The sequence below is a fragment of the Podarcis bocagei genome, assembly GCF_964188305.1.
Source record: "Podarcis bocagei genome assembly, chromosome: 17".
NCBI lineage: Eukaryota > Metazoa > Chordata > Lepidosauria > Squamata > Lacertidae > Podarcis > Podarcis bocagei.
Genome location: NC_138143.1, coordinates 8,075,087 through 8,101,084, shown reverse-complemented (window position 1 = coordinate 8,101,084; position 25,998 = coordinate 8,075,087). Strand labels below are relative to the sequence as shown.

General features: G+C 46.8%; 1 long non-coding RNA gene across 2 annotated transcripts in view; it reads right to left on the bottom strand.

The window, feature by feature from the left end:
* Positions 1–2,631: 2,631 nt before the first annotated feature.
* LOC308576462 overlaps positions 2,632–25,998 on the bottom strand; it is a 33,483-nt gene continuing 10,116 nt past the window's right edge. Inside the window, exons 2-4 of one of the 2 annotated variants that reach the window (XR_014003246.1) lie at positions 17,508–17,661; positions 14,806–14,970; positions 2,632–3,889 (exon numbers count right to left, since the gene is read on the bottom strand). This is a non-coding gene — a long non-coding RNA (uncharacterized lncRNA). Of the gene's footprint in view, positions 3,890–14,805; positions 14,971–17,507; positions 17,914–25,998 lie in introns of those variants that run through there. The other variant, XR_014003247.1, reaches the window with a different exon arrangement.

Sequence of the window (25,998 nt, the reverse complement as noted above, 5' to 3'; positions counted from 1 at the left end):
CGGACCTCTGGAACGAATTAAGTTTGTAACTAGAGGCACCACTGTAGGCTCATGCAACAAGGAGATGCTCAGTTTTTTTGGTGCTGGCTGCAACATAGTGAGGAAAGAGCCAGTTGCAGCATCAGTCTTAGGGCACCCAGCCTCTGCCCTGTGGGACTGTCTGGATGCCACCTTTGAGAGAGAGAAAATAGCCAGTGTGATTCAATGGGCACAACATTGGACTAGGACTGGGATTTTGTTCCTTTCTCGCTTCATATCCTTTCCGAGAGCAATTGCAGGGCAGCTGCCCTTTTCACAGCCTAATCAACCTTGCAGGGTCATCTTGAAGGCAAAGAGGGATAATCTCATGAAAATCATGTTGTGAGGATAAAAGGACATTGCTGGGGGGGGCAGGGTGGTAACATTGAGCATCCTGGAGGAAGGGGAGGGATACAAATGTGAAGTAGAATCCAGGACTGGACAATGTGCAGAGGGATAGTCAGTGTCATGCAAAGCAAGACCAGCTGGCTGTGAGGCAGGAAAGGGGCAAAATCCACCCCTTATCCCAAACACTGGGGGTCACCAGAGAAGGAGCACGTTCAGTCTGCACCTGTAAGGTGTCCTCCCCTTTACTTACCTCTCCTATATGAATGGCTGCTGTTCAGCCCTATGGAGCGGGGCAGAGGATAAGGGAAAACCCAACCCTCTAGCCCCAAGAGCAGGTAGCCAGCCTCCCTCCCCCCACCTCAAAAAACCAGCAGACCTTCCTCTGTCACAGCCACCACCTTCCTCCACACAACAACAAAGATTTTGCTGGCAATAAACAAATGGCAGCAGTGAACTGCAGACAGCCAAGCGAGGCAATTTGTAGGAAGAGACGAACCAATTTATTATGGCAATCAGCTCGGGTCCACAAAAGCTGATTGCCATAATAAATTTGTTAGTTTTTACGGTGCCACAAGGCTCTCATTTTTGACACTGTCAGATAACATGGCTCTTGCAGGGAGCCTTCTGGAAAATGCATCAGGAAAGCCACCTTCTTCCCTTCTCCTAGGGCCTAGGTAATCAGTCTCCCTCTTCCGGTGTCATCTTAGGTGCGAGCTGTGAGGAAGCCCAATAGCCTGGAGCTGGACACCTGTGGAGTTTGCAACCCTATCTTCTTAATATCTTGCTCTGAAAAGAAAGAACACTGTCCCCCCCCCCCCACAGTTCACACTCTCTTCACCTCTTAACTCCTAACCAACAGCAGCCAACAATAACAATACTTAGCACCCATACTTAGCATTTCAAAGTGCTACACTAAGAAACATTAACTCAAAGAATCCTCTCCAGTACCCTGTTCTTATCCTCCCACTGACACTGAAAGATAATGACTGAGACTGAAAGAGATAGACGTCTTTAAGATTATTAGGGTCGCCATATTTCAAAAAGCGAAAACCCAGACACAGAAGCTGTTAACTTTTTTTGGCTAACACCACCAAAAAATGTTTTTAACTATTTTTTCGGAGGGGGGAGCAAAAAAAAAAAAAAGTGTGACTTCCCCCATCTCAGTTCTAGAACTTTGCTGGCTGTACAATGAAGCTGAGTGTTGCAAGATTCAGGACAAACAAAATTAAGCATTTCTTTACTTGTTGTTTAGTCGTGTCCGACTCTTCGTGACCCCATGGACCAGAGCACGCCAGGCACTCCTGTCTTCCACTGCCTCCCGCAGTTTGGTCAGACTCATGCTGGTAGCTTCGAGAACACTGTCCAACCATCTCGTCCTCTGTCGTCCCCTTCTCCTTGTGCCCTCCATCTTTCCCAGCATCAGGGTCTTTTCCAGGGAGTCTTGTCTTCTCGTGAGGTGGCCAAAGTATTGGAGCCTCAGCTTCAGGATCTGTCCTTCCAGTGAGCACTCAGGGCTGATTTCCTTCAGAATGGATAGGCTTCTTTACTATTCTTCACTATGGAATTCACTAAACACTAAACAACTTAAGATGGCAAATTCATGGAGAAAGCTAAGGTTAGCTTTTCTTCTGCCCTTTTGATAATGGCTTGCTTAAAGCCACCAGGTGATTTCATGACAGGGCTAGGATTTGGACTCAAGACTTCCTGGTTCAGTTTCAGTAGGCAAAAATTCTATACAGGCTTACCGGATGGTTGAACACAGCTTGACTTAATTCAGCATACATAGGATTGCCCTGAGACTGTTAGTCTTCCTTCAGATTCTTCCACCTTTTCTCTAAGTACCTAAAATCTGACATATCTGGGAGTGAGGGTAAACTGACTAGTTGCATAAACTCTACAGGTGAGGATGATTCTTGGCCCTGATCTTTCATCTCTTCAAGAGGTGAGGTTTCAACATCTGCCATATCGGGCAGGTAGGCCTAGCACAGCTCAGCACACCTTAGTGAGTTTTTAGGAGACCCCCATCCTCCTCACAGAGATAACAGTTCTCAAAGTGATCAAACCCTCTTTCCAGGGAACTCTGAGAACTGTAGCTCTGTGAGGTGAATATGGATCTCCTAACAACTCAGCACGGGTGGCACTGTGGTCTAAACCACTGATCCTTTCGGGCTTGCTGATCAGAAGGTCGGCTGAATCCCTGCGATGGGGTGAGCTCCCATTGCTTGGTCCCAGCTCCTGCCAACCTAGAAGTTCGAAAGAACGTCAAAGTGCAAGTTGATAAATAGGTACTGCTCCGGTGGGAATATAAATGGCGTTTCCGTGCGCTGCTCCGGTTTCGGTGTTCCGTTGCGCCAGAAGCGGCTTAGTCATGCTGGCCACATGACCCAGAAAAACCGTCTGTGGACAAACGCCAGCTCTCTCGGCCTGTAAAACGAGATGAGTGCTGCAACCCCAGAGTCGTCTGCGACTGGACTTAACTGTCAGAGGTCCTTTACCTTTACCTTTTAACAACTCTCAGTATCCTTAACAAACTACACTTCCCATAATTCTTTGAAGGAAGCCATGGCTTTTAAAAGTGATATGATGCTGCTTTAAATGTGCAATGCTGGCGGGCTCAGGATCTAACCTCCATGCAAACAAATCAGGATGAATGTTCAATAGACAGTTCATCTGGAACAGGGATCAGCAACCTTTTTCAGCAGGGGGCCAGTCCACTGTCCCTCAGATCTTGTGGGGGGGGGGGGCAGACTATATTTTGACAAAAAAAATGAACGAATTCCTATGCCCCACAAATAACCCAGAGATGCATTTTAAATAAAAGCACACATTCTACTCCTGTAAAAACACCAGGCAGGCCCCACAAATAAACCAGAGGTGCATTTTAAATAAAAAGACACATTCTACTCATGTAAAAATGTGCTGATTCCCGGACTGTCCGCGGGCCGGATTTAGAAGGCGATTGGGCCGCATCCGGCCCCCGGGCCTTAGTTTGCCTACCCATGATCTGGAAGCACCCTGCTTCAATGGGAAAGAACTCTCTCTGCCTGAGAGTCTCAAGTGCCTCTGCCTGTCAGAGCACAGAAAGATAACACGGGGCTAAATGGACAAATAAAATAGTCTGCCCAGATGCAAGCTGTTTCCTGTGTTTCTCCCAAGCTGGTCTAATAAACTGCTCACACAGTATGTTGCCATGAGCATGCTATGCAGATAGGCTTACTCACAACAACCATGCCACTGTGGCTCATTGGGCATCACAATGAGATAACGGGCTTCAGGGTGCCATGCCACCCTTCTTTTCAGGCTAGTTAGCAGGCCAGCTCCAGCCACACCACAAGGAGAACACAAAACATGGAGCAGGAGCAATGGAACAGGTTGCTGTCCTCTGGGAAGGCACCCTGGCTGGCTCCTTCCTTGGGAATCCCTGGGATGTTGTGGTTTGAAGCTCCTCCTGCCAATTCTTCACCAGGTGGCTTCCCGCAGAAGAGGCAGCCGGTTGGAATAACAGTGGCGGCAGAAGAATTCTCTGCAAAGAAGAAAAGGACAGAGAACAAGGTTAACCAATAATGGCAACATTAATTTCCTGATGACCTCACTCTTGACAATTCTATCATCATCACATATGTGTATGTACACACACACAAACACACATACACACCCTGATCTAGGTATAGTTCGTGGCTGGAATTGGTTTACTTCGTTCTAATATCTATGCTAATATCTAATACCTAATACGGTCAAACCTCTACTTAGCACCGCCTTTTCTTACTGTCATTCCAAGTTGTAACCATGGCAAACCCGGAAGTAACCAGCGGGTTTGCTGCCATTCAAACATGCACAGGAATGGCGATCGCAGTTTGTGCAGAAGCGAGCAATCGCCCTTCGCACATACGCAGAAGCGGGCAATCGCCGCCTGTGCCTGCGCACAACGGCGCCTCTCCCAGAGACCCGTTTCAACCTCCAGACAGACCTCCAGAACAGATTATGGTTGCAAAATAGAGGTTCCACTGTAGTAAAGGTAAAGGGACCCCTGACCATTAGGTCCAGTGGTGACCGACTCTGGGGTTGCAGCACTCATCCCGCTTTACTGGCCGAGGGAGCCGGTGTATAACTTCCGGCTCATGTGGCCAGCATGACTAAACCGCTTTGCCGAACCAGAGAAGCGCACGGAAACGCCGTTTACCTTCCTGCCGGAGCACATTTACGTGCTTTCGAACTGTTGGGTTGGCAGGAGCAGGGACCGAACAACGGGAGCTCACCCCGTCACGGGGATTCAAACTGCCGACCTTCTGATCGGCAAGTCCTAGGCTCTGTGGTTTAACCCACAGCGCCATCCGCGTCCCATTCCACTGTAGTAGATGCACCTATAAACCCTTTCAGTTTAAATATACATAAACACACAACAAAGCCATTTTAAAAGCAAAATGGAACAAGGAGACTGATCCCCAAATAACTACCCTGCCAAAATCTTGTCTAAATATATGCGTTTTTTATTTTCTTTCAATTCTACGAATGTTTCACCCACAACCAAAAATCCCCGCTTGGCACTCTTGAACTTTTCCAATAGAGGGCGCATGGGATCTGAGAAGCTCATATTTCCCCTCTCAGCTGTGCACTCATTCTTAGGGAAATCCTCCCTTGCACAGTGAGAAACAGTGATGAAGACCCAGAACTGGCAGATGTGCTGAGGAGAGGATAGTGCTCAGTTTTCTGGTGAAGGCCAGTGGGCTCTGAATGCTTCCACCAACGATGCCATAACAACCAGGACTCTTCATGGCATATAACAGGGCTTCCCAAACTTGGGTGTCCCAGCTGTTTTTGGACTACAACTCCCATTATCCCTAGCTAGCAGGACCGGTGGTCAGGGATGATGGGAATTGTAGTCCAAAACCAGGTGGAGACACAAGTTTGGGAAACCCTGGTGTATAATTATTGCCTGTCACACAAGAAGGGACAGGTGATCAACTCTCCATTGCCTGGTTGTCAGGTGTGCGTGCAGGAGCCAGGCCCTGTGACCAGGACTGGGGCCTTCCTAAGTTTGTTCTGGAGAGGCAAGGCTCGACCGCACAGGTGAGGCCGATTGGTAACTCACAGCACCTGGTGGCAAGAGCTGGGAAGGGATATAAAATCAGCATTTTTCCTTCGGCTCTTTGCCACAGCAACACGCTTCCTGCCTTGCTGTGTTTGGTCCCTTGACTTCTTGATCCTTGGACCCCTGACTTCATGACTCCTTGCTTCTTGACTCCCGGTTCTCTGACCCTCTTGGCTTCCTGACTTCTAGACTCCTGTTCCTGCTCCCACCCCGCCATCTTGCCCCCAGTCCCGACGTCCCCAGCCGGGACTTTGATCGCCCATGAACCGGACTGTGACAATGGTCCAGTGCAGTCAATACTGTATTGCACCTAAGAAGAGCTCTGCTGGATCAGGCAAAGGGCTATGGCAGCCCATCATCCTGTTCTCAGAGTGGCTTATGGCAGGCATGTCCAAAGTCCACGTTGGGGGCCTAATCTGGCCCACTGGTCAATTTAACCCAGCCCCCGTGGCAGTATATGTCCTGGCGTAAAATCCTAAAAAAGCAAAGCTCAGCAACTTCTATCCTAAAAGCTCAACAACTTTGGTCTGCCCTCACACATGTTCACTTCATCAAATCTGGCCCTCTCTGAAAAAAGGTTTGGGCACCACTGGCTTATGGGAAGCCTGTGAGCAGGACCCGAACGCAACAGTGCTCTCCCCACTTGGGATTCCCACCACTGGCATTCAGAGGTAGGCTGCCTCGGATAGTGGAAGCAGAACACTGACCCCTGTTTAGCTGTGGTGCGGATCCCAGAATGGCCTTGGACCACTCGCCTTTTTTCAGTCTGGCCTACCTTGCAAGGTCGTTGTAAGAATAAAAGGGGGAGGTAGCCCCCATGTTCCTCGGAAGAAAGGGCAGGTACCCCAAATATCTAATAATAATAATAATAATAATAATAATAATAATAATAATAATAATAATAATAAATTTTATTTATATCTCGCCCTCCCCAGCCGAAGCCGGGCTCAGAGAGGTTTCCATCATTGAACCCAGCGCCACAATGATTAATTCTGGAAAGAGCTGTATGTTTTGTGAAGCGGCAAGACTCCTTCCGCTCGAAAGGTTTGGTTTTATTTTCCAAAGGAGGGGAATCTCCTCCCTGCATTTGCAGGTGGGCTTTTGTGTCAGATGAGTACAGGGAGCTGGCCGAGGTCGCCCGTAAGTTTTATGTACCTGCGGAAGAGGAGAGGGAACTGGAGGGGAGAGGAAATAATGGCCGAAGGGAAATCAAAAGGAAGATGAAAGAGCTTCCAGTGGCCCCTCAATCCCCACAGGCCAGCTGTGTGTTCACTTCAGCCAGACATCCCCCCCATCAGAAATGAATGGGAGAGGGCTCACTGTGGGGGTGGGGCTGTCTAGACACAGCCAGGCTGCTGCCAAGGAGAGCCCTACATTTAGAAAACACACTGCAATGCTCTCCCCTTACTTGCCGCAGCAGCACATGGCCCAACAAACCAAACAGGGTTAAAGAGCAGCAGCAGCAGCGACCTGCCCTTAAATATCACTGGGAATAGAAATCTTGCAGTGGTGGTCTGGTGTCTCAATGCGGGAAGGAAACAGAGAGATGGGGAGGTGTGTGTATGTGTGTTTGTGTGTGTGTGTGTGTGTGTGAGAGAGAGAGAGAGAGAGAGAAAGAAACAGCATCCTAGTTTACAATCCTCTATCTTAGAGGTTTTCAACCTTTTTGAGTCCATGGCTCCCTTGACCAACTCCATTCTTTCTGTGGCACCCCTGTGGGAGCCCAGTTCTGTCACCCTTTGCCTGCAGAGCTGGCAGCCTCTCATCCTTTTTCCAGCACCCTCCCTTGTGAGGTGTTTCCTCAGCCCTCTCCCCTCTCCTTGGGAGTCCTCTGGGCAGCAGCTGACATACACACACACACACAACCCAATCTCTGAGTTGCCCCCCGCACCCCTAATAATAATAATAATAATAATAATAAGAAGAAGAAGAAGAAGAAGAAGAAGAATATTTTATTTATATCCCGCCCTCCCCAGCCGAAGCTGGGCTCAGAGCGGCTAACAACAATAAAAGTAACACAGCATTCTCAATTCATTCTAAAATCAATTCAAAATCAAATTAATGGCAAGCACTGGGCTAGAGTTCTGCGAGGGTTACCGAAAGAGGGGGTCAGACTGTGCCTTGGCCAAAGGCCTGGTGGAACAGCTCTGTCTTGCAGGCCCTGCGGAAAGATATCAGATCCCGCAGGGCCCTGGTCTCTTGTGACAGAGCGTTCCACCAGATCGGGGCCACGGCCGAAAAAGCCCTGGCTCTGGTTGTCATGTGCTTTTAAATGTCTGGTGTGGATCTGCCCCTAATCTGGTTTAAAGTTGTTGTTTTAAATACACCTAAAGGTAAGTCCTGTCTAGCTAATCTTTCAGAGGTCTTGGAGATACAGGTGAGCAGTGAGGCATCCAAGGATACTGATGACACCCAATCGTCTAGGGCAGGCACCTCCAGCTCTCTAGAGACTGTGATCTACTCCAAGTATAATAAAACTGGCAGTGATCTACCCATTGTCATTGCCCAGAGATGTTGAGCTTTTTGGGGGGAGCACTGCCCAAAGTGGTTGAGCTTTTTTTAGGTGGGAGTGCCCAGTGGATTGGCAAGAGTTCATGAGCTTTTTGGGGGGGCTCCAGCCCAAAGTTGTTGAGCTATTTTTTGGGGGGGGGGGAATTCCATAAAAACGATCACCCAACAGCCATCCTCCTTCCTTCAAAAACACAGGGGATACAAGCTTTCATGGCAGTGGCGGCCTAGGTCTAGGGTGATAAGAACAAAAGGGGGATTGTGAGGATTTCTGCCATGAGTTCTCATGGAGGAAGGTTGGGATCAAACTGAATGAGCATTCATGAGAATGGCAAACATTAGGCAATCTGAGTGTAAAGGGGTGCACAGTGCCCCCCTAACTTCACACCTACAGTTTCTGGGGTCTGAACAGGTAGTAGATGACCAGGAAAGATATCTTGGGGTCATTGTTCTACCCAGACACTGAGGTCCAGCGCCGAGGGCCTTCCGGCGGTTCCCTCACTGCGAGAAGCCAAGTTACAGGAAACCAGTTAGAGGGCCTTTTCGGTAGTGGCACCCGCCCTGTGGAACGCCCTCACACCAGATGTCAAAGGGAACAACAACTACCAGACTTTTAGAAGACATCTGACGGCAAGTTGTGTTTCCCTTTTCTGGTTATTTGGCTATAACTTTTGATAGAATACAGATAGTTGAACAAACTTTGTTGCATTACATTCTTCATCAAATTATCCTTCCATTGACATATAATTTTATGGTATTACTACTCCAAAAAAAGTGGTGTTATGAGCCATCAAACCTCAGAAACACACTTTTTTTTCAAAAGGTTTCCACAATTTTGGCCACTAGTGTATACTATGCAACACTAGAGAGCTCAGATTTGGCTGCCAATGCCCAAACTAACCTATATCACTTAGGTCCAAGCTATCTGAAAGACGTTATTTCCTCATATGAACCTGCCTGGTTTCTGAGGTCTTCTCTCGGTCCTACCACCCTCACAGGCATGCTTGGTGGGGACACGGGAGAGGGCCTTCCTGGTGGTGGCTCCTCCCAGACAACTTTAGAATTCCCTTCCCAGAGAAGCCAGACTGGCTCCCTCCTTGTTCTCTTTCCACCAGCAGCTGAAGACCTTCTCGTTCCAACAGGCTTTTGGGAATTGACTGCTTTTAATGAAATGGCTGGTGCCCCTGGGCGTAGCCAGGATTTATTTTAGGGGGGGGGCAGGCTTTCTGTTGGGGGGGAGAACCGAGATATCTGCGACGCAATTGGTCAGTTAAATAGAAATACTTAATTATGTGTTGGACTATAGTTGTAATGGAAATCTAATAGAAGTGGATTAATAGACAAGACGCAGGAGGAAAAAAAAGTTAATATAAGGACCCACAAAGGGGAGGAGGGAAGCCCATGGGAATTTATGGCTTTCTCTTTTTGCTTTGGTTGCTTGATGATGGTTTGTAAATTTCAAAATTTGAAAAGTATATATGTGTGTGTGTGTGTGTGTGTGTGTGTGCCCATGCTGGCACTGTGCGGTTTTTGTTGTGATTGTCTGTATGCTTTTAACAGATCTTATATATAGTTTTGATTCTGTCAATGTTCAATTGCTTTTACATTATTGGGGCTTTTCCCATGTTTATGCATAAGCTTGCCTCGAGTCCTTGTCAGGGAAAAAGGCAGGGTATGTATGTATGTATAAATAAATGCGATATATTTTTGAGAGGGCATGTCTGACTTTAAGAGACTAGTCCAAGGGCACAACAGACAATATTTCCCAACCTCTCTCAAATTCTCAGTTGCAGGATAGCTTACACCCAATTTGGAAGTGGGTCAATGAGGGCTTTTTTGGGGTGGGGTGGGGGAGACATATACACCATATAGCTCCATCACAAGTCTCCCGCTCTGTAAAACCACTCCACAATACAGAGTTCACTGGCCTGCCCTACTTTCCTTAATCTGGTCTTGGCCGCCAACACCCACAACATGCAGCCTTTAACCCCTCCTCAACCCGTCCTCCGTCTTCTGCGAGGCTGAAACATCTCCCTCCTGTACCCTCTCCCCATTGATCTGCAAAAAAAAAGAGCCATTCTCCCGTGTCAGACTTTCTGAGCTGCTGCTTTGAAGCTCAAGCTATCTTCTGCCGTTCCTTTTAATATGCCAGCGATAGCTTTGCACACTTGGTTCCTGGCAGGAGTTGGCGGGGTGGGAAGAGAGAGAGAGAGAGAGATCTTTGCCTAACAACACTATTTGAATTAAGAGGCAGGGAATCAGGAGACCCGCTCTGGATTAATCAGCAGGCAATGCACACCCACCCACCCCGGATTTTGCTATTCTGATGACAGCCACCCCCGTTAATGTATTCTGCTCTGACAGCAAATTAGAAAGAGAGTAAGGAGCTTATGGGAGCATTGTGCCTCAGTGCCCCAGTTCTACATAGGCCCCCTAATCCTGCTGAGCACTGAAAAGAGGTTCCTGTTGGGTTGCGACGGCGCTGGCTAAGGCTTCGCTCAGAGGTGTTCTGATGGGAAACTCAGGGGCTGCCCTCTTGCCAATGCACACAGGGGGCACCATCAGACAGAAACTTTACAGGCATCTTAAGATGAAGAGAGGGGAATTGGGGGAGATTCTCCTCCTTCTAGCTGAAGGTTGTTTCAGAAGAGAGAGGGTTATCTGCTGCTTACGCCTGCCCCACTTGCGCATCTGGTAAACAGGCTTTTGCATTAATTAAAAACCCTTTGGCCAGAGGTGGCAGTGGGACAAAACAGAAAACGTGTGCGAGAGCAATGCCTCTCTCAGAGACCACTTTCAGCTCTCTCATTAGTGGCACCTAGCATTTGCAGAGCGCTTAGGGAATATTTCCTGCAAATTCAGCTTGGTGTAAACCAGGGGGCAGCAATTTTTTTCAGCAGGGGGGCCGGTTCACTGTCCCTCAGACCTTGTGGGGGGCCAGACTATATATTTTTTTGGGGGGGGATGAACGAATTCCTATGCCCCACCAATAACCCAGAGGTGCATTTTAAATAAAAGGACACATTCTACTCATGTAAAAACACGCTGATTCCTGGCCCGTCTGCGGGCCGAATTGAGAAGGCGATTGGGCCGGATCCGGCCCCCAGGCCTTAGGTTGCCTACCCATGGTGTAAACCTTACAAGGCAAGAGGGGCGGTGAAGATTTTCCAGCTACTGTAAGTGCGGCAGGGAGGGGGAGAGGGGCTTGTTGAAGACCACCGAGAACTTCCTACAGCAGAGGCAAGATTCAAGCCTTTATACTTTAAGCCATCGTATTTCAGCTGCAGCAGTAGGGGAGTCCTTCGCCCTCCCAATCATGGCCCAAAAATCTGGAGATGCACAGATTTGCTCGATGGTTTGGTTACAGCTACATAAACCATATATACATATTTCCTGATTTCTGCACAGTCCTCTCTAGATCTGAAGTGAGAAGAAAGGTTGAATGGTGAACAGGCGCTGCTGCTACAACACAGCTACAATTCAATGCTGGCTATCTTTAGCACCAACAGATCTGGAAGGGGTGGGTGTGTCATTTGGATGAGTGGTTCAGCGATGTAACGCGCTGCCCTAGGGAGGCTGTCAAATCTTATATGATTTCACGAAACATTTGGGAAGACGTTTTGCCAGAGATGCCTCAGCCCACTGCGTCTCTTCCGACTCAATGGATTTCTCCACTGAGAAATCTAGGACACCAATAAGGGCAGCATTTTAAAAAGGCAGGGTTGTGTGTGTGTGTATATTGCTCATTATTCTCAGACTGCAAGTGGGGACCTAATGAAACCCTCCTGGTATGGAACGCCTGGCTAATTTTCACATCACACAAAGCCAGGTGTGGTAAAAAGTGTACACTCAAAAGAAACAAACCCCATTCTCCAAAAAGTGCCTCTGTCTAAGACACACGTTTGCAAACACGTTTTCACGTTGTTTTCACATAAACCTAAATACACAGAATGCATGATCGTAAACAGTCTTTTTTTCTAAAACAATGTTTTGCGGTACTCTCGTTTTCCTACTTATATTGAAATACTGCCCCTCAATGAGGCCAAACTTAGTTTCACAAAACATTTAGGGGTTTGCGTAATCCTGCCCCCCCCCCCAAAAAGCACTGATCGTAAATGTGCATTTAGAAGCACCGCGAGGTAGGGAGAAGCAGCGGGGGAGAGGGGAGAAATAAAATTTGGAGCAGAGTTGTAGCGTAGCGTGGGGTTGTTGCCCCGGGAGCAAAATTGGGGGAAGGTGCACAAAATTTCACAAGAAAAATAAACCGCTTTGAGGGTTTTTTCTTAAAAATAAAAGCAGTATAAAAATGTCATAAAATCAAATAATAAAATAAAATTAGCAGAGAAGAGATAAGCAAGAAAAAGGTTAAGCAATCCCTCCTCTTTTGCCAGTTTATTTCCCCCTCCCAGTGTGGTCTTTCTAGAAATAAAAAAGGATTATTGGAGTTTTGTACCTACTATGCATTTTGGAAAGATGTTTGTCTGCTCAGTATGCATATAGACCCCTCTCAAAGATACACGTAGCAAAATAAATAAATTGCATGATGGTTCAAGGAGCACGTTTCTGTCTGTGTTTGGATACCACTGGATGCCATTTTGAATCAAAGTGGCCGGCTGGACCTTTCAATGCTGCCCTGGTTTTAACTACTGATTTCAAAATTGCACTGATTTTTCTGGCATCTTCGAATTCCCCAGCAACACCAAGTACAAGGCTGAATGCAAAGATTCAAGCGCAATTTTTATTCAGACGCAGCTGTTAATTACATCCTTCCAAACTCTCTGGTACTGGGAGTTACCTTTTGTAGAGGAGGCTCAAGCAATTAAGGGCAGGTCTACTGGGTGAGACTCCTGCAAAAAGACCTTTCCTCCTCCACAGGGTTTTGCACAACTGAGCTGCTCCCAGCACACCTAAGGAGAGCAGCCTGCCTAATGTCTCCCAGCCGTGAATCCATGATTGTCTGCATTTTGTATCATTTTGAGAGAACTTCTACTATCTTTTAAGCCACTACTGCTTTCATTACTTAATTGTCTACCTTTCCAAAAGACCATAAAATACTTGAGACCAAATTCTATCATTTCTTCTGCATCAATACTGAATTTGTAGTACAGTGGTACCTCAGGTTAAGAACTTAATTCGTTCTGGAGATCCGTTCTTAACCTGAAACTGTTCTTAACCTGAGGTACCACTTTAGCTAATGGGGCCTCCTGCCGCGCCCACGCGATTTCTGTTCTCATCCTGAAGCAAAGTTCATAACCTGAGGTACTATTTCTGGGTTAGCAGAGTCTGTAACCTGAAGCGTCTGTAACCTGAGGTACCACTGTAATACGAATTTACTAATCTTGCAAAAAATTCGTTAACTCAACACAAATTATCTATTAAACCATGCAGTCTGCAGAGGGAATCGAACACAGGTTAACTCAAAAGTAAGTTGAGTTCAATTTATCTCACTCCTTAGTATAGTATACATGCTTTGCAGTCTAAATTATAGTAATAAATATGCCTTATTCATGTTACTATTAAACCATTGTATAGCCGATTGCAGTAAAGCTAAAACTACAATTGAAAATTACATGCGTGCAAGTCATACCAGCCCTGATGAAACTTACTGAATACTGTATATTTACTCTGCCTTTTATTTTGGAAATGCATTGCTGATTTATGCAAATATTATTATATTTGAAATACTGCTTGGGTAACGGAGTTGTTACGGATGGGAAATATAATTTTTATGATATACGGTGTATTTTGCCGAGCCATGCAAATAGAAACAGCAGATGCAAGGAAGTACACAAAGCAAAGCTGACATCTTTAACAACGCAATAAAGGTAAAGGGACCCCTGACTGTTAGGTCCAGTCGCAGATGACTCTGGGGTTGCGGCGCTCATCTCACTCTATAGACCGAGGGAGCTGGCGTTTGTCCACAGACAGCTTCCAGGTCATGTGGCCAGCATGCTTCTAGAAAACCAGAGCAGCACACGGAAACGCTCTTTACCTTCCCGCCGGAGCGGTACCTATTGATCTACTTGCACTTTGACGTGCTTTCGAACTGCTAGGTGGGCAGGAGCTGGGGCTGAACAACGGGAGCTCACCCTGTCGTGGGGATTCGAACCGCCAACCTTCTGATCGGCAAGCCCAAAAGGCTCTTTGGTTTAGACCACAGCGCCACCCACTACAAGAAGGAAAGGTTGGGGTTTGGGAGCACATGAACACCCTTGTGGCAAGCCAAGGGTTGAGAGACTGGGGAGCAGTCCCTTATCCCCTCTGGATCCTTCCCCCTGAGGCCATCCATCGGCATCAAATGCCCCCATCTTCAGAGCTGGGGGCATCTCCTCTAAAAGAGCCCAGCACTATTTTGGTGCACATTGCAGAAGGAACCAAGGAAGCTTATGCACAGACAGCCAAGAGCCCCCAGGACAAAGATGCCAACACATATCAGTTCTGACAGGCAAGAGCTGCTGAGGTCATCGCTCTTGGTTCTTGCTGCCCAGGACTGAGCTCTGTTTTCTGTTTTCTGCAGGACCACAGCGGCTGCCATCTCCAGCAGGCTGCCAGAAAGGGGGACCAGCTGCAGCTTCTCTGACTTCTGAGCCAGACAAGCAGAGAGCTGGCTTCCTTCCTTTCCTTACACACCGTCTGCTGCTGAGGCCAGGTCTCTTTCCTGCAGCACTAGGCACCGAAACCTCTCTCCAGCAGCTCCCTCTCTCTATATCTCTCCTTCCCTCCCACATCTCTTATTTGCTCCTGCAAGCACCCCAGGTGCACACCAGAGACAGACAAGAGAGACAAGAAGACAGGGATAAGGCAGCAAGCAGAGATGTACCAGGTTCACTAAATTTACTCACAAGTAGGGGAGACAGAGAGGTCAGGCTCATCCACCTTCTCATGAGTACCCAGCTTAGGACTCAGGTGTTTGCTGGACTGTCTTCATCCATCCCAAACTCCCCATCATCTGGGGGTAAAGGCGAACAGAGAGAGCATCTTCTTGGCGGCGATGCCTTTGGCATACTCTCCACGGGGAAAACCAAGTTTGATGTTTAACTAGAGTGCCAGCTGAACACCTTTCTTCTTCCTTTCATTATAGCACCCCAAGGTTTACAGACCTTTTAGGCAAAGGTAAAGGGACCCCTGACCATTAGGTCCAGTTGTGACCGACTCTGGGGTTGCGACACTCATCTCGCTTTAAAGGCCGAGGGAGCCAGCATACAGATTCCGGGTCATGTGGCCAGCATAACTAAGCTGCTTCTGGCGAACCAGAGCAGCGCACAGAAATGCCGTTTACCTTCCCCCTGGAGCGGTACCTATTTATCTACTTGCACTGGCGTGCTTTCGAACTGCTAAGTTGGCAGGAGCTGGGACTGAGCAACGGGAGCTCACCCCGTCGTGGGGATTCGAACCGCCGACCTTCCGATCGGCAAGTCTTAGGCTCTGTGGTATAACCCACAGTGCCACCCGCGTCCCTACAGACCTTTTAAGCCACTATAATTTTTTTTTACCTGATCTGCTTTACTTTCTCTTTTTTTTAACACTTGTTTTGGTTTGCTGGGTTTTCTTCTTTTTTGTTGTCAGACAGAAATCTTTCCCAGCCCTCCCTGCACGTGAGAAGCAAGATGCTGGACTAGAGGAAGTTTTGGTCTGATCCGGGAGGGCTGGAAACAGGGGAAGGTGGCTCTGTGGAAGACATGCCTTGCAAGCAGAACGCCCCGGGTTCAAGCCCCAACACCTAAAAGGAGTGGGGAGACTCATGTGTGAGATCCTGGAGAGCTGTTGCCAGTCATTGTGGGCAGCGCTAAGCCCAATGGACCAACAGTCAGGCTAGCCATAAGGCAATGTACAAGGACTCGCTGGAACTGTTCAATTTCTCCGAAGAGGTTGCCTTTTACATAGACTGTCCCCTTGTAACCGAGAAAAATATAGAATCACAGAATTGTAGAGTTGGAAGGGACCCTGAATGCCTGCAATGCAGGGATCTGCGGATCTGGTGCTCATTTTGAGAGTTTGTTTCTGATCATGTGTGGCCGTTTGGGCCAATGGCCAGTAACATTTCACCTGCATAATAATGATGATAATGATGATAATGATGATGATGATGATAATAATAATAATAATAATAATAATAATAATAATAATAATAATAATAATTTATTTATTTATACCCCGCCCATCTGGCTGGGTTTCCCCAGCCACTCCAGGCGGCTTCCAACAAAATACTAAAATACAATAGTCTGTCAAACATTACAAGCTTCCCTAAACAGGGCTGCCTTCAGATGTCGTCTAAAAGTCTGGTAGTTATTTTTCTCTTTGACATCTGGTGGGAGGGCGTTCCACAGGGCGGGTGCCACTACCGAGAAGGCCCTCTGCCTGGTTCCCTGTAACGTGGCTTCTCGCAGTGAGGGAACCGCCAGAAGGCACTCGGAGCTGGACCTCAGTGTCCGGGCAGAACAATGGAGGTGGTACTTTAAAAATGTACACAGGCAGTGATTATATTGCACACTTCTTTTTGCCATGGCTGAAACATCTAGGAAAAGGATGTTGAAAGCTTAAGAAAAAAATCAGTTTGTGTTGGGGTGGTAGTACACGAAAGGCCATGTCTTATCCTTATACAGACAAGTGCTCCTGTGGACCTTGACTAATAAGACCCGAAACACAACTGAAAACCTTCATGTGAACAGGCACACACGGCAAGGTGGCCTCTTTTGGGAATGTCCTACCATTCAGGAATGTCTCGTTCTTTGTGTATATTTCAAGTTCTCTTGGGCAGCGAAATTGCTTGGACAAGAGGATGCTCATGTTCTGCTGTTTATTTCCATAGGCTTATTCCGATCAAAGGAGGAGTTGCTGCAATCAGGAAAGAGGCTCTTCCCCATTCTCTGCTTGCAGAAATATCAACTAAAGGCAGATTCAGGGGAGCGCAACCAGAGCAGGCGCATTGGGCGCAGAGCTTCTGGGCTACTGCAGCAGGCGCCACAACTATGATGTCCAACGGAAGGCGAGAGGTTGGTGGGAGGGTGAATACAGGGCACCACTGAAATTTGAGGCGCCAAGGTCTGCCACTGTATCAGCTATCCATGCTGGATTAAGTGCCACGGTGGCAGTGAGGAAAGGCAAAATACTCAAGAGGCCAAACTATAAGAGATGCGGGAGATCTGCGGAAAGATACAATTACGTCCCTCCCACCCCCCACTGTGCTACGAATGGTAATTTCAGAGGGTGGCCAATTTAGGTGGGGGGAAAGGGGAGCAGGGAAGGCTAGAGCACACCCTCTGCTTCTTCTTAAGAAAAAAGAAAACTGGATTTCCCAGCTCTTGTATAGTGAGGCTGGAATCAGGGTTCAAAAAGTTGCTTAGAATTTAGAACAATGAGAAGCACCGTGCAAACCCAAACTACCAGTGGGTACTCAAAGCCAGAGAGAAATGAAAGCAGCCAGCCAAAGTGTCTCTGTTTTTCATGCCCATAGGGCAGGAGGGGTACAGGAGAGGTTATGCCACAGATCAATTCACACGATAACATAGTAGGCACATCATGCAAAGAAAAGAATAAATGAAACAGGCCTTGAGTCGTGGTCTGCAAACTTTCAGGCTATCCTTTTCTTGAGGCCATAACTCAGCAGTAGAATTTTGCACTCCAAAGGCTCCAGATTCAGGCAAGTTTCTAGTCCTTGTGATCTTAATGTGCAGCTTGGGATGTCCTCTGGATGAAATCTAAAGCCAGAAGAGAAGTTTCAGCGCCTCGCGTATCTCATTGCTCCTCCTCATGGCTAGGCAGAAACGGAGCAACATTATGCAAACTAAGCAAATGCATAAAATTTCCATGATTGATAGAGGCTGCAAAATCCGGCTTTCCATGGCATACCAGGATATCATAACACATATTATTTCTTTATTTTAGTACACACAAACCTGCTTTTGGCTTTGATCATATCTGCAGCCATTTCATAGGGATGCGGGTGGTGCTGTGGGTTAAACCACAGAGCATAGGACTTGCTGATCAGAAGGTCGGCGGTTCGAATCCCCGCGACGGGGTGAGCCCACCTAGCAGTTCAAAAGCACGTCAAAGTGCAAGTAGATAAATAGGTACCACTCCAGCGGGAAGGTAAACGGCATTTCTGTGCGCTGCTCTGGTTCGCCAGAAGTGGCTTAGTCATGCTGGCCACATGACCCGGAAGTTGTACGCCGGCTCCCTTGGCCAATAAAGTGAGATGAGCACCGCAACCCCAGAGTCGGTCATGACTGGACCTAATGGTCAGGGGTCCCTTTACCTTTTACTCTTTACCTTTCATGAGGGTGGCGGTGATGGCAGCAGCAGCAGTGGCAGAGTAGGGTGGCATTTCTCATTTCTCCTCAAGTGGCAAAACTGGACACACACACCCCAACTGGCCTGGTACATTAATGGCATCTCTGTTCTCTGGCAAAGGATATGCCCCTATTCTGCTCACTTGGTATCTCGTTCTAGAAACAGGGTTAACATACAGCTTGGCCCAGTTTCCTCCCCCTGAAAAAAAATCCCTTTCTGTGGTCATTTCCAGATGACCTGCTTATTGAGCATTCATCCTGATTTGTTTGTGGGAAGGTTAGATGATGTCAGCCATTTAGCGAGCCTCCATTCTGATTTGTTTTCTGGGGAGGTTTAGACGATGTCACGCGCCCTGCAAATGTACAGGGAATATCCCCCACCACTTTCCCTTTCACCAAAGGCCCATTTTGGGTGGTTGTGGAGGAAGGAAGCTTTTTGCTATATCAACTTTAATTGCACAACCTGAATTTTCTGCTACGGGTCGAATTCTACCCAAAAACAGCAATAGCTTGGGAGTGCCCTATGAGACCTCAGCAGTGGCCTTTCCTATCGCCAAAGCAAGGGTGTCATAGTGAAAGCGTTTTGAAGTAATGCCATTTAAAGAGTTCCCTTTCGACAAGACCATTAAGTCCAAAGTCTAAAACTGCCGAAATGAAAAATTAGAAAAACATACATATTTACAAAAAAGGAAAATACAAAAGAAAAAGAAAATACATGTAACCAAGAAAAAAATTAGAGAATATTTTGTCTCTTTTCATATTTACAGTTATTTATACCTCTATAAAATGCTACTCACAATAAAGAAGTGAGATAAAAGGTAAGATATCAGAAAAAGAACAAAGAAAAAAAGAAAGTAGAAGAAAAAAATTAAAAGTGAACATTTTAAAAAGAAGATAAGTATTCACTCTACACAGCCATTTCCAATATATATTTATAGATTTTCTAATTTGTACTTAATAAAATTAATTAAAATATTTTTTTTAAAAAAATTGCCGAAATGCACCACTATGCTAGGGAACACATATTAAAACCGCATCACAACCTCTCTTGAGTTGCTAGCACAGCTGGCTCAGCCCTGACCTAAATACATCTTCAGCAATGGTCTGCCCAGCTTTTTTTGAAAACTGTCCACAGCCAGAAGCTCATTGGAAGGACAGATCGTGAAGCTGAGGCTCCAATACTTTGGCCACATCATGAGAAGAGAAGACTCCCTGGAAAAGACCCTGATGTTGGGAAAGATGGAGGGCACAAGGAGAAGGGGACGACAGAGGACGAGATGGTTGGACAGTGTTCTCGAAGCTACCAACATGAGTTGGACCAAACTGCGGGAGGCAGTGGAAGACAGAAGGGGTCATGAAGAGTCAGACACGACTAAACGACTAAACAACAACAACATCTCCTCTAGTTAAAAATGCTGAGTAGTCATGGGTGAAGATGTCAAAGACCTCTGCCCTGGATAGCCACTTCCAGCCAGAGTAGACAATACTGGGCTAGATTAACAAGTTGTCTGACCTGGCATTAAGAAACGCACTGAACTCTTAACACAAGAGAGAGCCAGAGAGAACCCAGGAGTCTTGGCTCCTGGCCACCAGTTACCTGCCTCAAAACAACCACTCAGTTTACTCCCACATCTCAACTCAAAACACTCTTGTGGGGAACAGTAGGCTAAGCACTCCCTTTGGGCAAAAGCCTCCTTCCTTCCTTCCTTCCTTCCTTCCTTCCTTCCTTCCTTCCTTCCTTCCTTCCTTCCCTCCTCCACATTTTTATATTAAATATATGCAGAGCCATAGCTGTAGGGGCCTAACCTAGTTTTTTTGCCCTGGGTGAAGCCTCCAGAGGGGCGCCATTAAGGCTCAAAATCTGTGTGTGTGTGTGTGTGCGCGCGCGCACGCATGCAAATGCGCATGGGGAAAGGTGTGAAACTGGGGCTTTGGCCCGGGTGAAATAAAACCTAGTTTTGCCCCCAATATATGTGTTTGTAGTTTTAGCAGTTAGTTTGGCTGCGGTGGCAGCAGCAAGGCGGGTGGAGAGGAATTCCCCTGCCAGGAAAGTTCTGAGACAAAGGGAACTTGGACTGCCAGCAACTGGGCAATCACACGCGGGATGATTCCTGCCATGCTTGGCTCTAAGAGGCACTGGGGCACTGGTGCTTCACTGTAGTGGGTCTCTGGAAGACAGAGTTTTCCTGTGGAAATGTGGACACAATGATGTAGGACCACTTAAGGCCAGCCCAAGACATCTTGATGCCCAGGGTGGGAAAGGAAATTGGCACCTGCTTAATTAATTGGGAAAGATTAAGGGCACAAGGAGAAGGGGACGACTGAGGACGAGACGGTTGGACAGTGTACTCGAAGCTACCAGCATGAGTTTGACCAAACTGTGGGAGGCAGTGGAAGACAGGAGTGCCTGGCGTGCTCTGGTCCATGGGGTCACAGAGAGTCGGACACGACTAAATGACTAAACAACAACAACAATTAATGAAGGGTATAACCCACCAGAAAAGTCTCCTGCTGAAGTCCATCTGGGGGAAAATGAGAGCCCCTGATCCTTTCAGTAGGATGAGTGCAAGATCGCCAAAGGGATTTTGCTGCCTGTCTTCATCCTACCAATTCCAATGGGCCCCACCAGCCACCAATGGGCAGTAAGCTAGTTTAGGAAGATGCAGGACAGGCCCTGTGGCACACACAGCTCTATCCTTCCAACATGTTGGTGCTCCACGCCAGCCCCAACTGGGTCTGTTTCCTGGGGCAGTCGCCCCCCCCCCGCCTCATGCCCTGGACCTGCACGAGGATTTCCTGATAGACGGTGGTCCTGTCTCCTACTCTGCTGCCTGTAACAGCACCAAAAAGCAGCTGTTTGATGTGCCCACCTCTCTGCAGGTTCACCTTCGTATAGTGCAATTTAACCCCAAGAAGTTCATTCTTTTCTGTAGGTTTATAAGATCCTCAAAGATGGAGAAATCAGGTGCTTCCACACAGATGTTTATTGAAAGATCTGTGCTTTTCATGATGCCCTTGTCAACAAAATGCCAACCCATATCTTCCCCCACGTAATCCAGATTTATCCTTTCCGGAGGGAAATCTGTTTAAAAAAACATGCACCTGCTTTCCAACGACCCATTTGCAGTATTTCAGTGACCTGCTTATGCCAATCATCTTTAATGCATTCATGCATGCAGGGTAAATCTGATGGAAATAAGAAGACGGAGCCAAGCCCGAAAGATTCCAGTCACTGAACAAGTGCACTTATAGGTAGAAGATTGAGCAAGAAGAGTTAAGTACTGGAAATCTACAGTCCTTTGAACTTGAATAGATGGCATTCAGGACCATGTCTACACACAGGATGTCCTATGTTCAGAGGTTAAATGAGGCTGTTCAGAAAAAAATATCAATGGCTCCAAGCTATGCAGCAACTATCCGAAGCCGTACCAGTTCATATGAGCAAGCTGGGTGTGTGATAGTAGTGTTTGCGGCACACTTCTCCCAACAGAAGGAACCCTCTGCAACATGGCATGGAATAATCTGCTGCACACACACTTCCTGTTTCAAGCTGAACTGCTCGTGCATGCATGGTACGGCCGTTTTCCTCAATTTGCTTTTGCTTTTCTGTTTCACGGCGAACATTTTACAAAACTTAATTTGCATTGAGCTCATTTGGTTCGCCGAATGGTTACCGAAATCAAAACAAGCCAGGGCAGGCATAGGCAAACTCGGCCCTCCAGATGTTTTGGGACTACGACTCCCATCATCCCTAGCTAACAGGACCAGTGGTCAGGGATGATGGGAATTGTAGTCTCAAAACATCTGGAGGGCCGAGTTTGCCTGTGCCTGAGCTAGGGCAATGCAAAGACATTTCACAGGGTTCGGTTAAGTGAAGGGAGGACACCACCAAGCAACGAACGGACAAGTGCTTCATTGCTCGGAACTCCTCTAGGAGAAGCCATGTTGTAGCCCGCAGGAGTTTTAATTTGTGTCACTCTGTTCTATTCCGGTTTTAACTTTCTGTATGTTTAAAATCGTGGCTGTAATATTTTTAGTGACAATGTTATTGTTTTTATCTTTTTTTATAAACTGCTTTGAGGTTTTCTTCCTACAATCAGGTGGCATATAAATTTTGTGAAATAAAATATATTATTATTAATTATTATTTATTAAATTTGTATGCCACCCTTCATCCAGGGGGAAAAACAAACATGTGGCAGCAAAAGCAACTTCTAGCAGTACCTGAAAGGCATTATTTTTTTATTTTTTAAAAAACGGCCTTCCCTAACTTGGGGATGTGCTGGACTCCCAACTTCCATCAGCTCCAACCAGCATAGAGGGCCCAGCACTGACCATCATTTTGCACATGCAGCCCCGTCTTCTAAGGGTGTGGAATGGCTGGGGGGGGGGGAAGGCTCAGGAGGAGCTGCCAGGAGGCTGACCTCCAACATCTGCTGCTTAAGGTGGGAGGTGACCTCACTCTGCTTAATAGTAGGGCCGGCGCTCCCTATGACATCACATAGGTGATGAGAACATGCTCTCTTCCCGCATATCAAGTATTTGCTGCCCATGTTAACATGGCTCCTCTCTCCCCAACTTTCAGACGACAACAACGGGTTTCCTTCCTCCAGAGCAGGCGTAGGCAACCTAAGGCCCAGGGGCCGGATCCGGCCCAATCGCCTTCTCAATCCGGCCCGCGGACAGTCCAAGAATCAGCGTGTTTTTACATGAGTAGAATGTGTTCTTTTATTTAAAATGCATCTCTGGGTTATTTGTGGGGCATAGGAATTCGTTCTTTTTCTTTTTTTCAAAATATAATCCAGCCCCCCACAAGGTTTGAGGGACAGTGGACTGGCTCCCTGCTGAAAAAGGTTGCTGACCCCTGCTCCAGAGTGTTCCCCCACCATTTGGTAAGGGCACCCCTCTGCAAGTTTGGGAATACACACACACACACAAAAACCAACAACACATATATACATATGTACATACACACACTTTTTTTTAAGACAGAAGAAAGCAGGAACCGGATGATACCCATGCATTAAATTTATTAATGTTTAATTGCTTTTTAATGATCTTTTTTAGCTGTTTCTATTTTTATCTGCCTTGAGTGTCAGGGGGAAATGCAGGGTATAAATAATAGTAATAGCAATAGCAATAGCAATAGCAATAGCAATAGCAATAATACGTAGTAGTAGTGCCAGTACCTTGTGGCACTGCAATAATCACTTTGCTTAAAACAGCAGCAGCAGCAGCAGCAGCAACAAAACTTGGATGTGAGTGCCTATTTGCCAGCACAGGAGGACATATGGTAATCTCTGCATGCCCCCCAGTGCTATTGGCAATGCCAACTATCCCCCTCTGTGCCACCTAGTTGCTCCCCCCGCCAACATGGCACTAGTGTTGCCTCAGCAATTTTGTTCATTGTTGAGTTTTGTTCTTCTTTTTTTGTCCTCTGGAAGAACCCAGGCATATTTCACATCCTCATTACTGTTTACGGCACATTGGATTAAAAAACACAAAACGGGCTCTCACAAACGAAAGAAGTTCCCATTTAACACCTAGTAGAGCAGGGAAGGAACACAAAGGTCTCACAATAAATACTGAACATGGCACTCTATAAAAACAGCCAACGCATGCAGATCATTCCTTTTAAAATCATATTTGTGCAGTGTCAGATTCACAACGCTGACCAGGGAAATCACAGAAACCGATAGATTTGGTTGAAATGGGTGCATCTGACTTTCCTCTTCCCAGCTCTCTGCACTGATGCCTCTTACAAATAATTACCTTTTAAAACATTTTAATTAAGAAACTCTGTGAAGTGCGTTCCCTTTTATTTTTTTGAAAGACCACAGATGCAGACCTGAGGCTGAGACAGAATGACTCCTACCTGCCACCACTCAGGGAGCCAAGAGCTGAGCTGAAATTCGAACCCAAATCATCCAAAAGAACACAAAACTGGAAGAGGAGATAAGAGCAGCCATGGCGAGAGTTTTGCCTAACTAAGACTTGCTAGAGCCCCCATTCAAATATCCATTTGGCCATCTAGCTGAGAGGGTGAGGCTGGCCTGGCCTACCTTGCAAAGTTGTTTTTAGGATAAAAGGGGCGGGGAGGAGAGAGGACATTGCCTTGAACTCCTGGGAGGAAAGACAGAATCTAAATGTGATGGGTAAATCAGGATCATAGCTGTCAAGCGTCCCTTATTTGGCGGGACGGTCCCTTATCCCAGCGCCATGTCCCGCTGCTGTCCCTTATTGATGATGTCCCTTAAATAAGCTACTGAAGGTAATGGGGCCCTTTCTATGTCCAGCTGTCCTTTGTCAACAACAAATTGTTGCTGTTTTTTTGTGTTGAATATATGCTATATGGTAATTTATGGACCTAATAGGTATCTAAAGCCATTTGCACGCAACAAAATATGTATTCTATCAAAGTAATTGTTGATCCCTTATTTTGGCTGCTGATCCCTTATTTTCATATCTGTAAGTTGACAGCTATGATCAGGATTGGCTGTTCCCCTCACGGTTTGCGTGTTCCCAGCATGGAATGAATATTGCATGCGGCAACAACACACAAGTTGACCCAACGTGTTCCGCACATTTTTGAGCGCTAGGCAGGATCTGTAAGCATTTCCTGCCCTGAAAAAAAGATGCATTAAGAGAACTTTGAAATTAGAACTAACACAAGGACTCCTGCTCCATAAGCAGAGATCTATATAAAGGTGCTTTTAAGACGGTTCAATTATTTAAGCCGATAGCCCCCAAGAGCAGCTCTCTGGAACACCAAGTACTGGAAATGGAGCATGCCACAACGGTTATCGTTATAAAATGTCTTCCCCCCCACATCACATGCACACAGCCTGAGCAAGGAGTGGTTCAGGGAAGTCTTTCCTTGGGAGGCGAGAGAGAGAACCCAGAGTGTTTATTTACAACTGCACCAGTTGAGAATGAATTCTACGAGCAAAGCAGCAGCATTCTTCCACAGAACTCCACATCTATGGCAGAAAATAGATCAATGATAGGGATACTACCAGGGGCCAGTTTCTTCCTCTTTCGTTGCTGTTGAGGGCCACATTCCCTCAGGGGTGATCTGCCAAGGTCCGCATGCTGCCACTGGCCAGACAGAGCCAGAGGCAAAAATGTTCTGGATTAACTAATCCAGAATAAAGAGGGCCCTTCTTCAATTTTCATTCTGGTCACCCCCAATTAGAATTCCCAGTCCTATGTAGGTCTACTCAGAAACAAGCCCCACTGGGATGGATGGGCTTTCTTTCAAATAAGTACAGTCATACCTCAGGTTGCAGACGCTTCAGGTTGTGTTTTTTCGGGTTGGGGACCATGGAAACTCAGAAGTACTGGAACGGGTTACTTCCGAGCTCCGGTGGTTGCGCATGCTCAGAAGCGCTAAACTGCGCTTTGCGCATGCACAGACGCGCTGAATAGCAACCCACGCGTGCGCAGACGCACCGCTGCGGACGCTGCAGGTTGCGAATGTGCATCCCACACGGATCATGTTCGCATTGTATGTGGAAGTTGCTGGTTTTTGGACAATACACCAATACAGCTACTGTTCTTGAAAACGCATAAAAGTGGCTTTAGTCTTCTTGGAAGCCTACCAATTTGTTCTTAGATGGCGAGCCATACAACTAGGAAAAAAGGAAATAAAATAAAATGTGGCCCCCTTCAAACTGTTCTGAAACTACATGGAAACAATTTTAAAAGCCAGGAGCACCAGGAGGAAACAAAGAGGAAGGAAGGAAT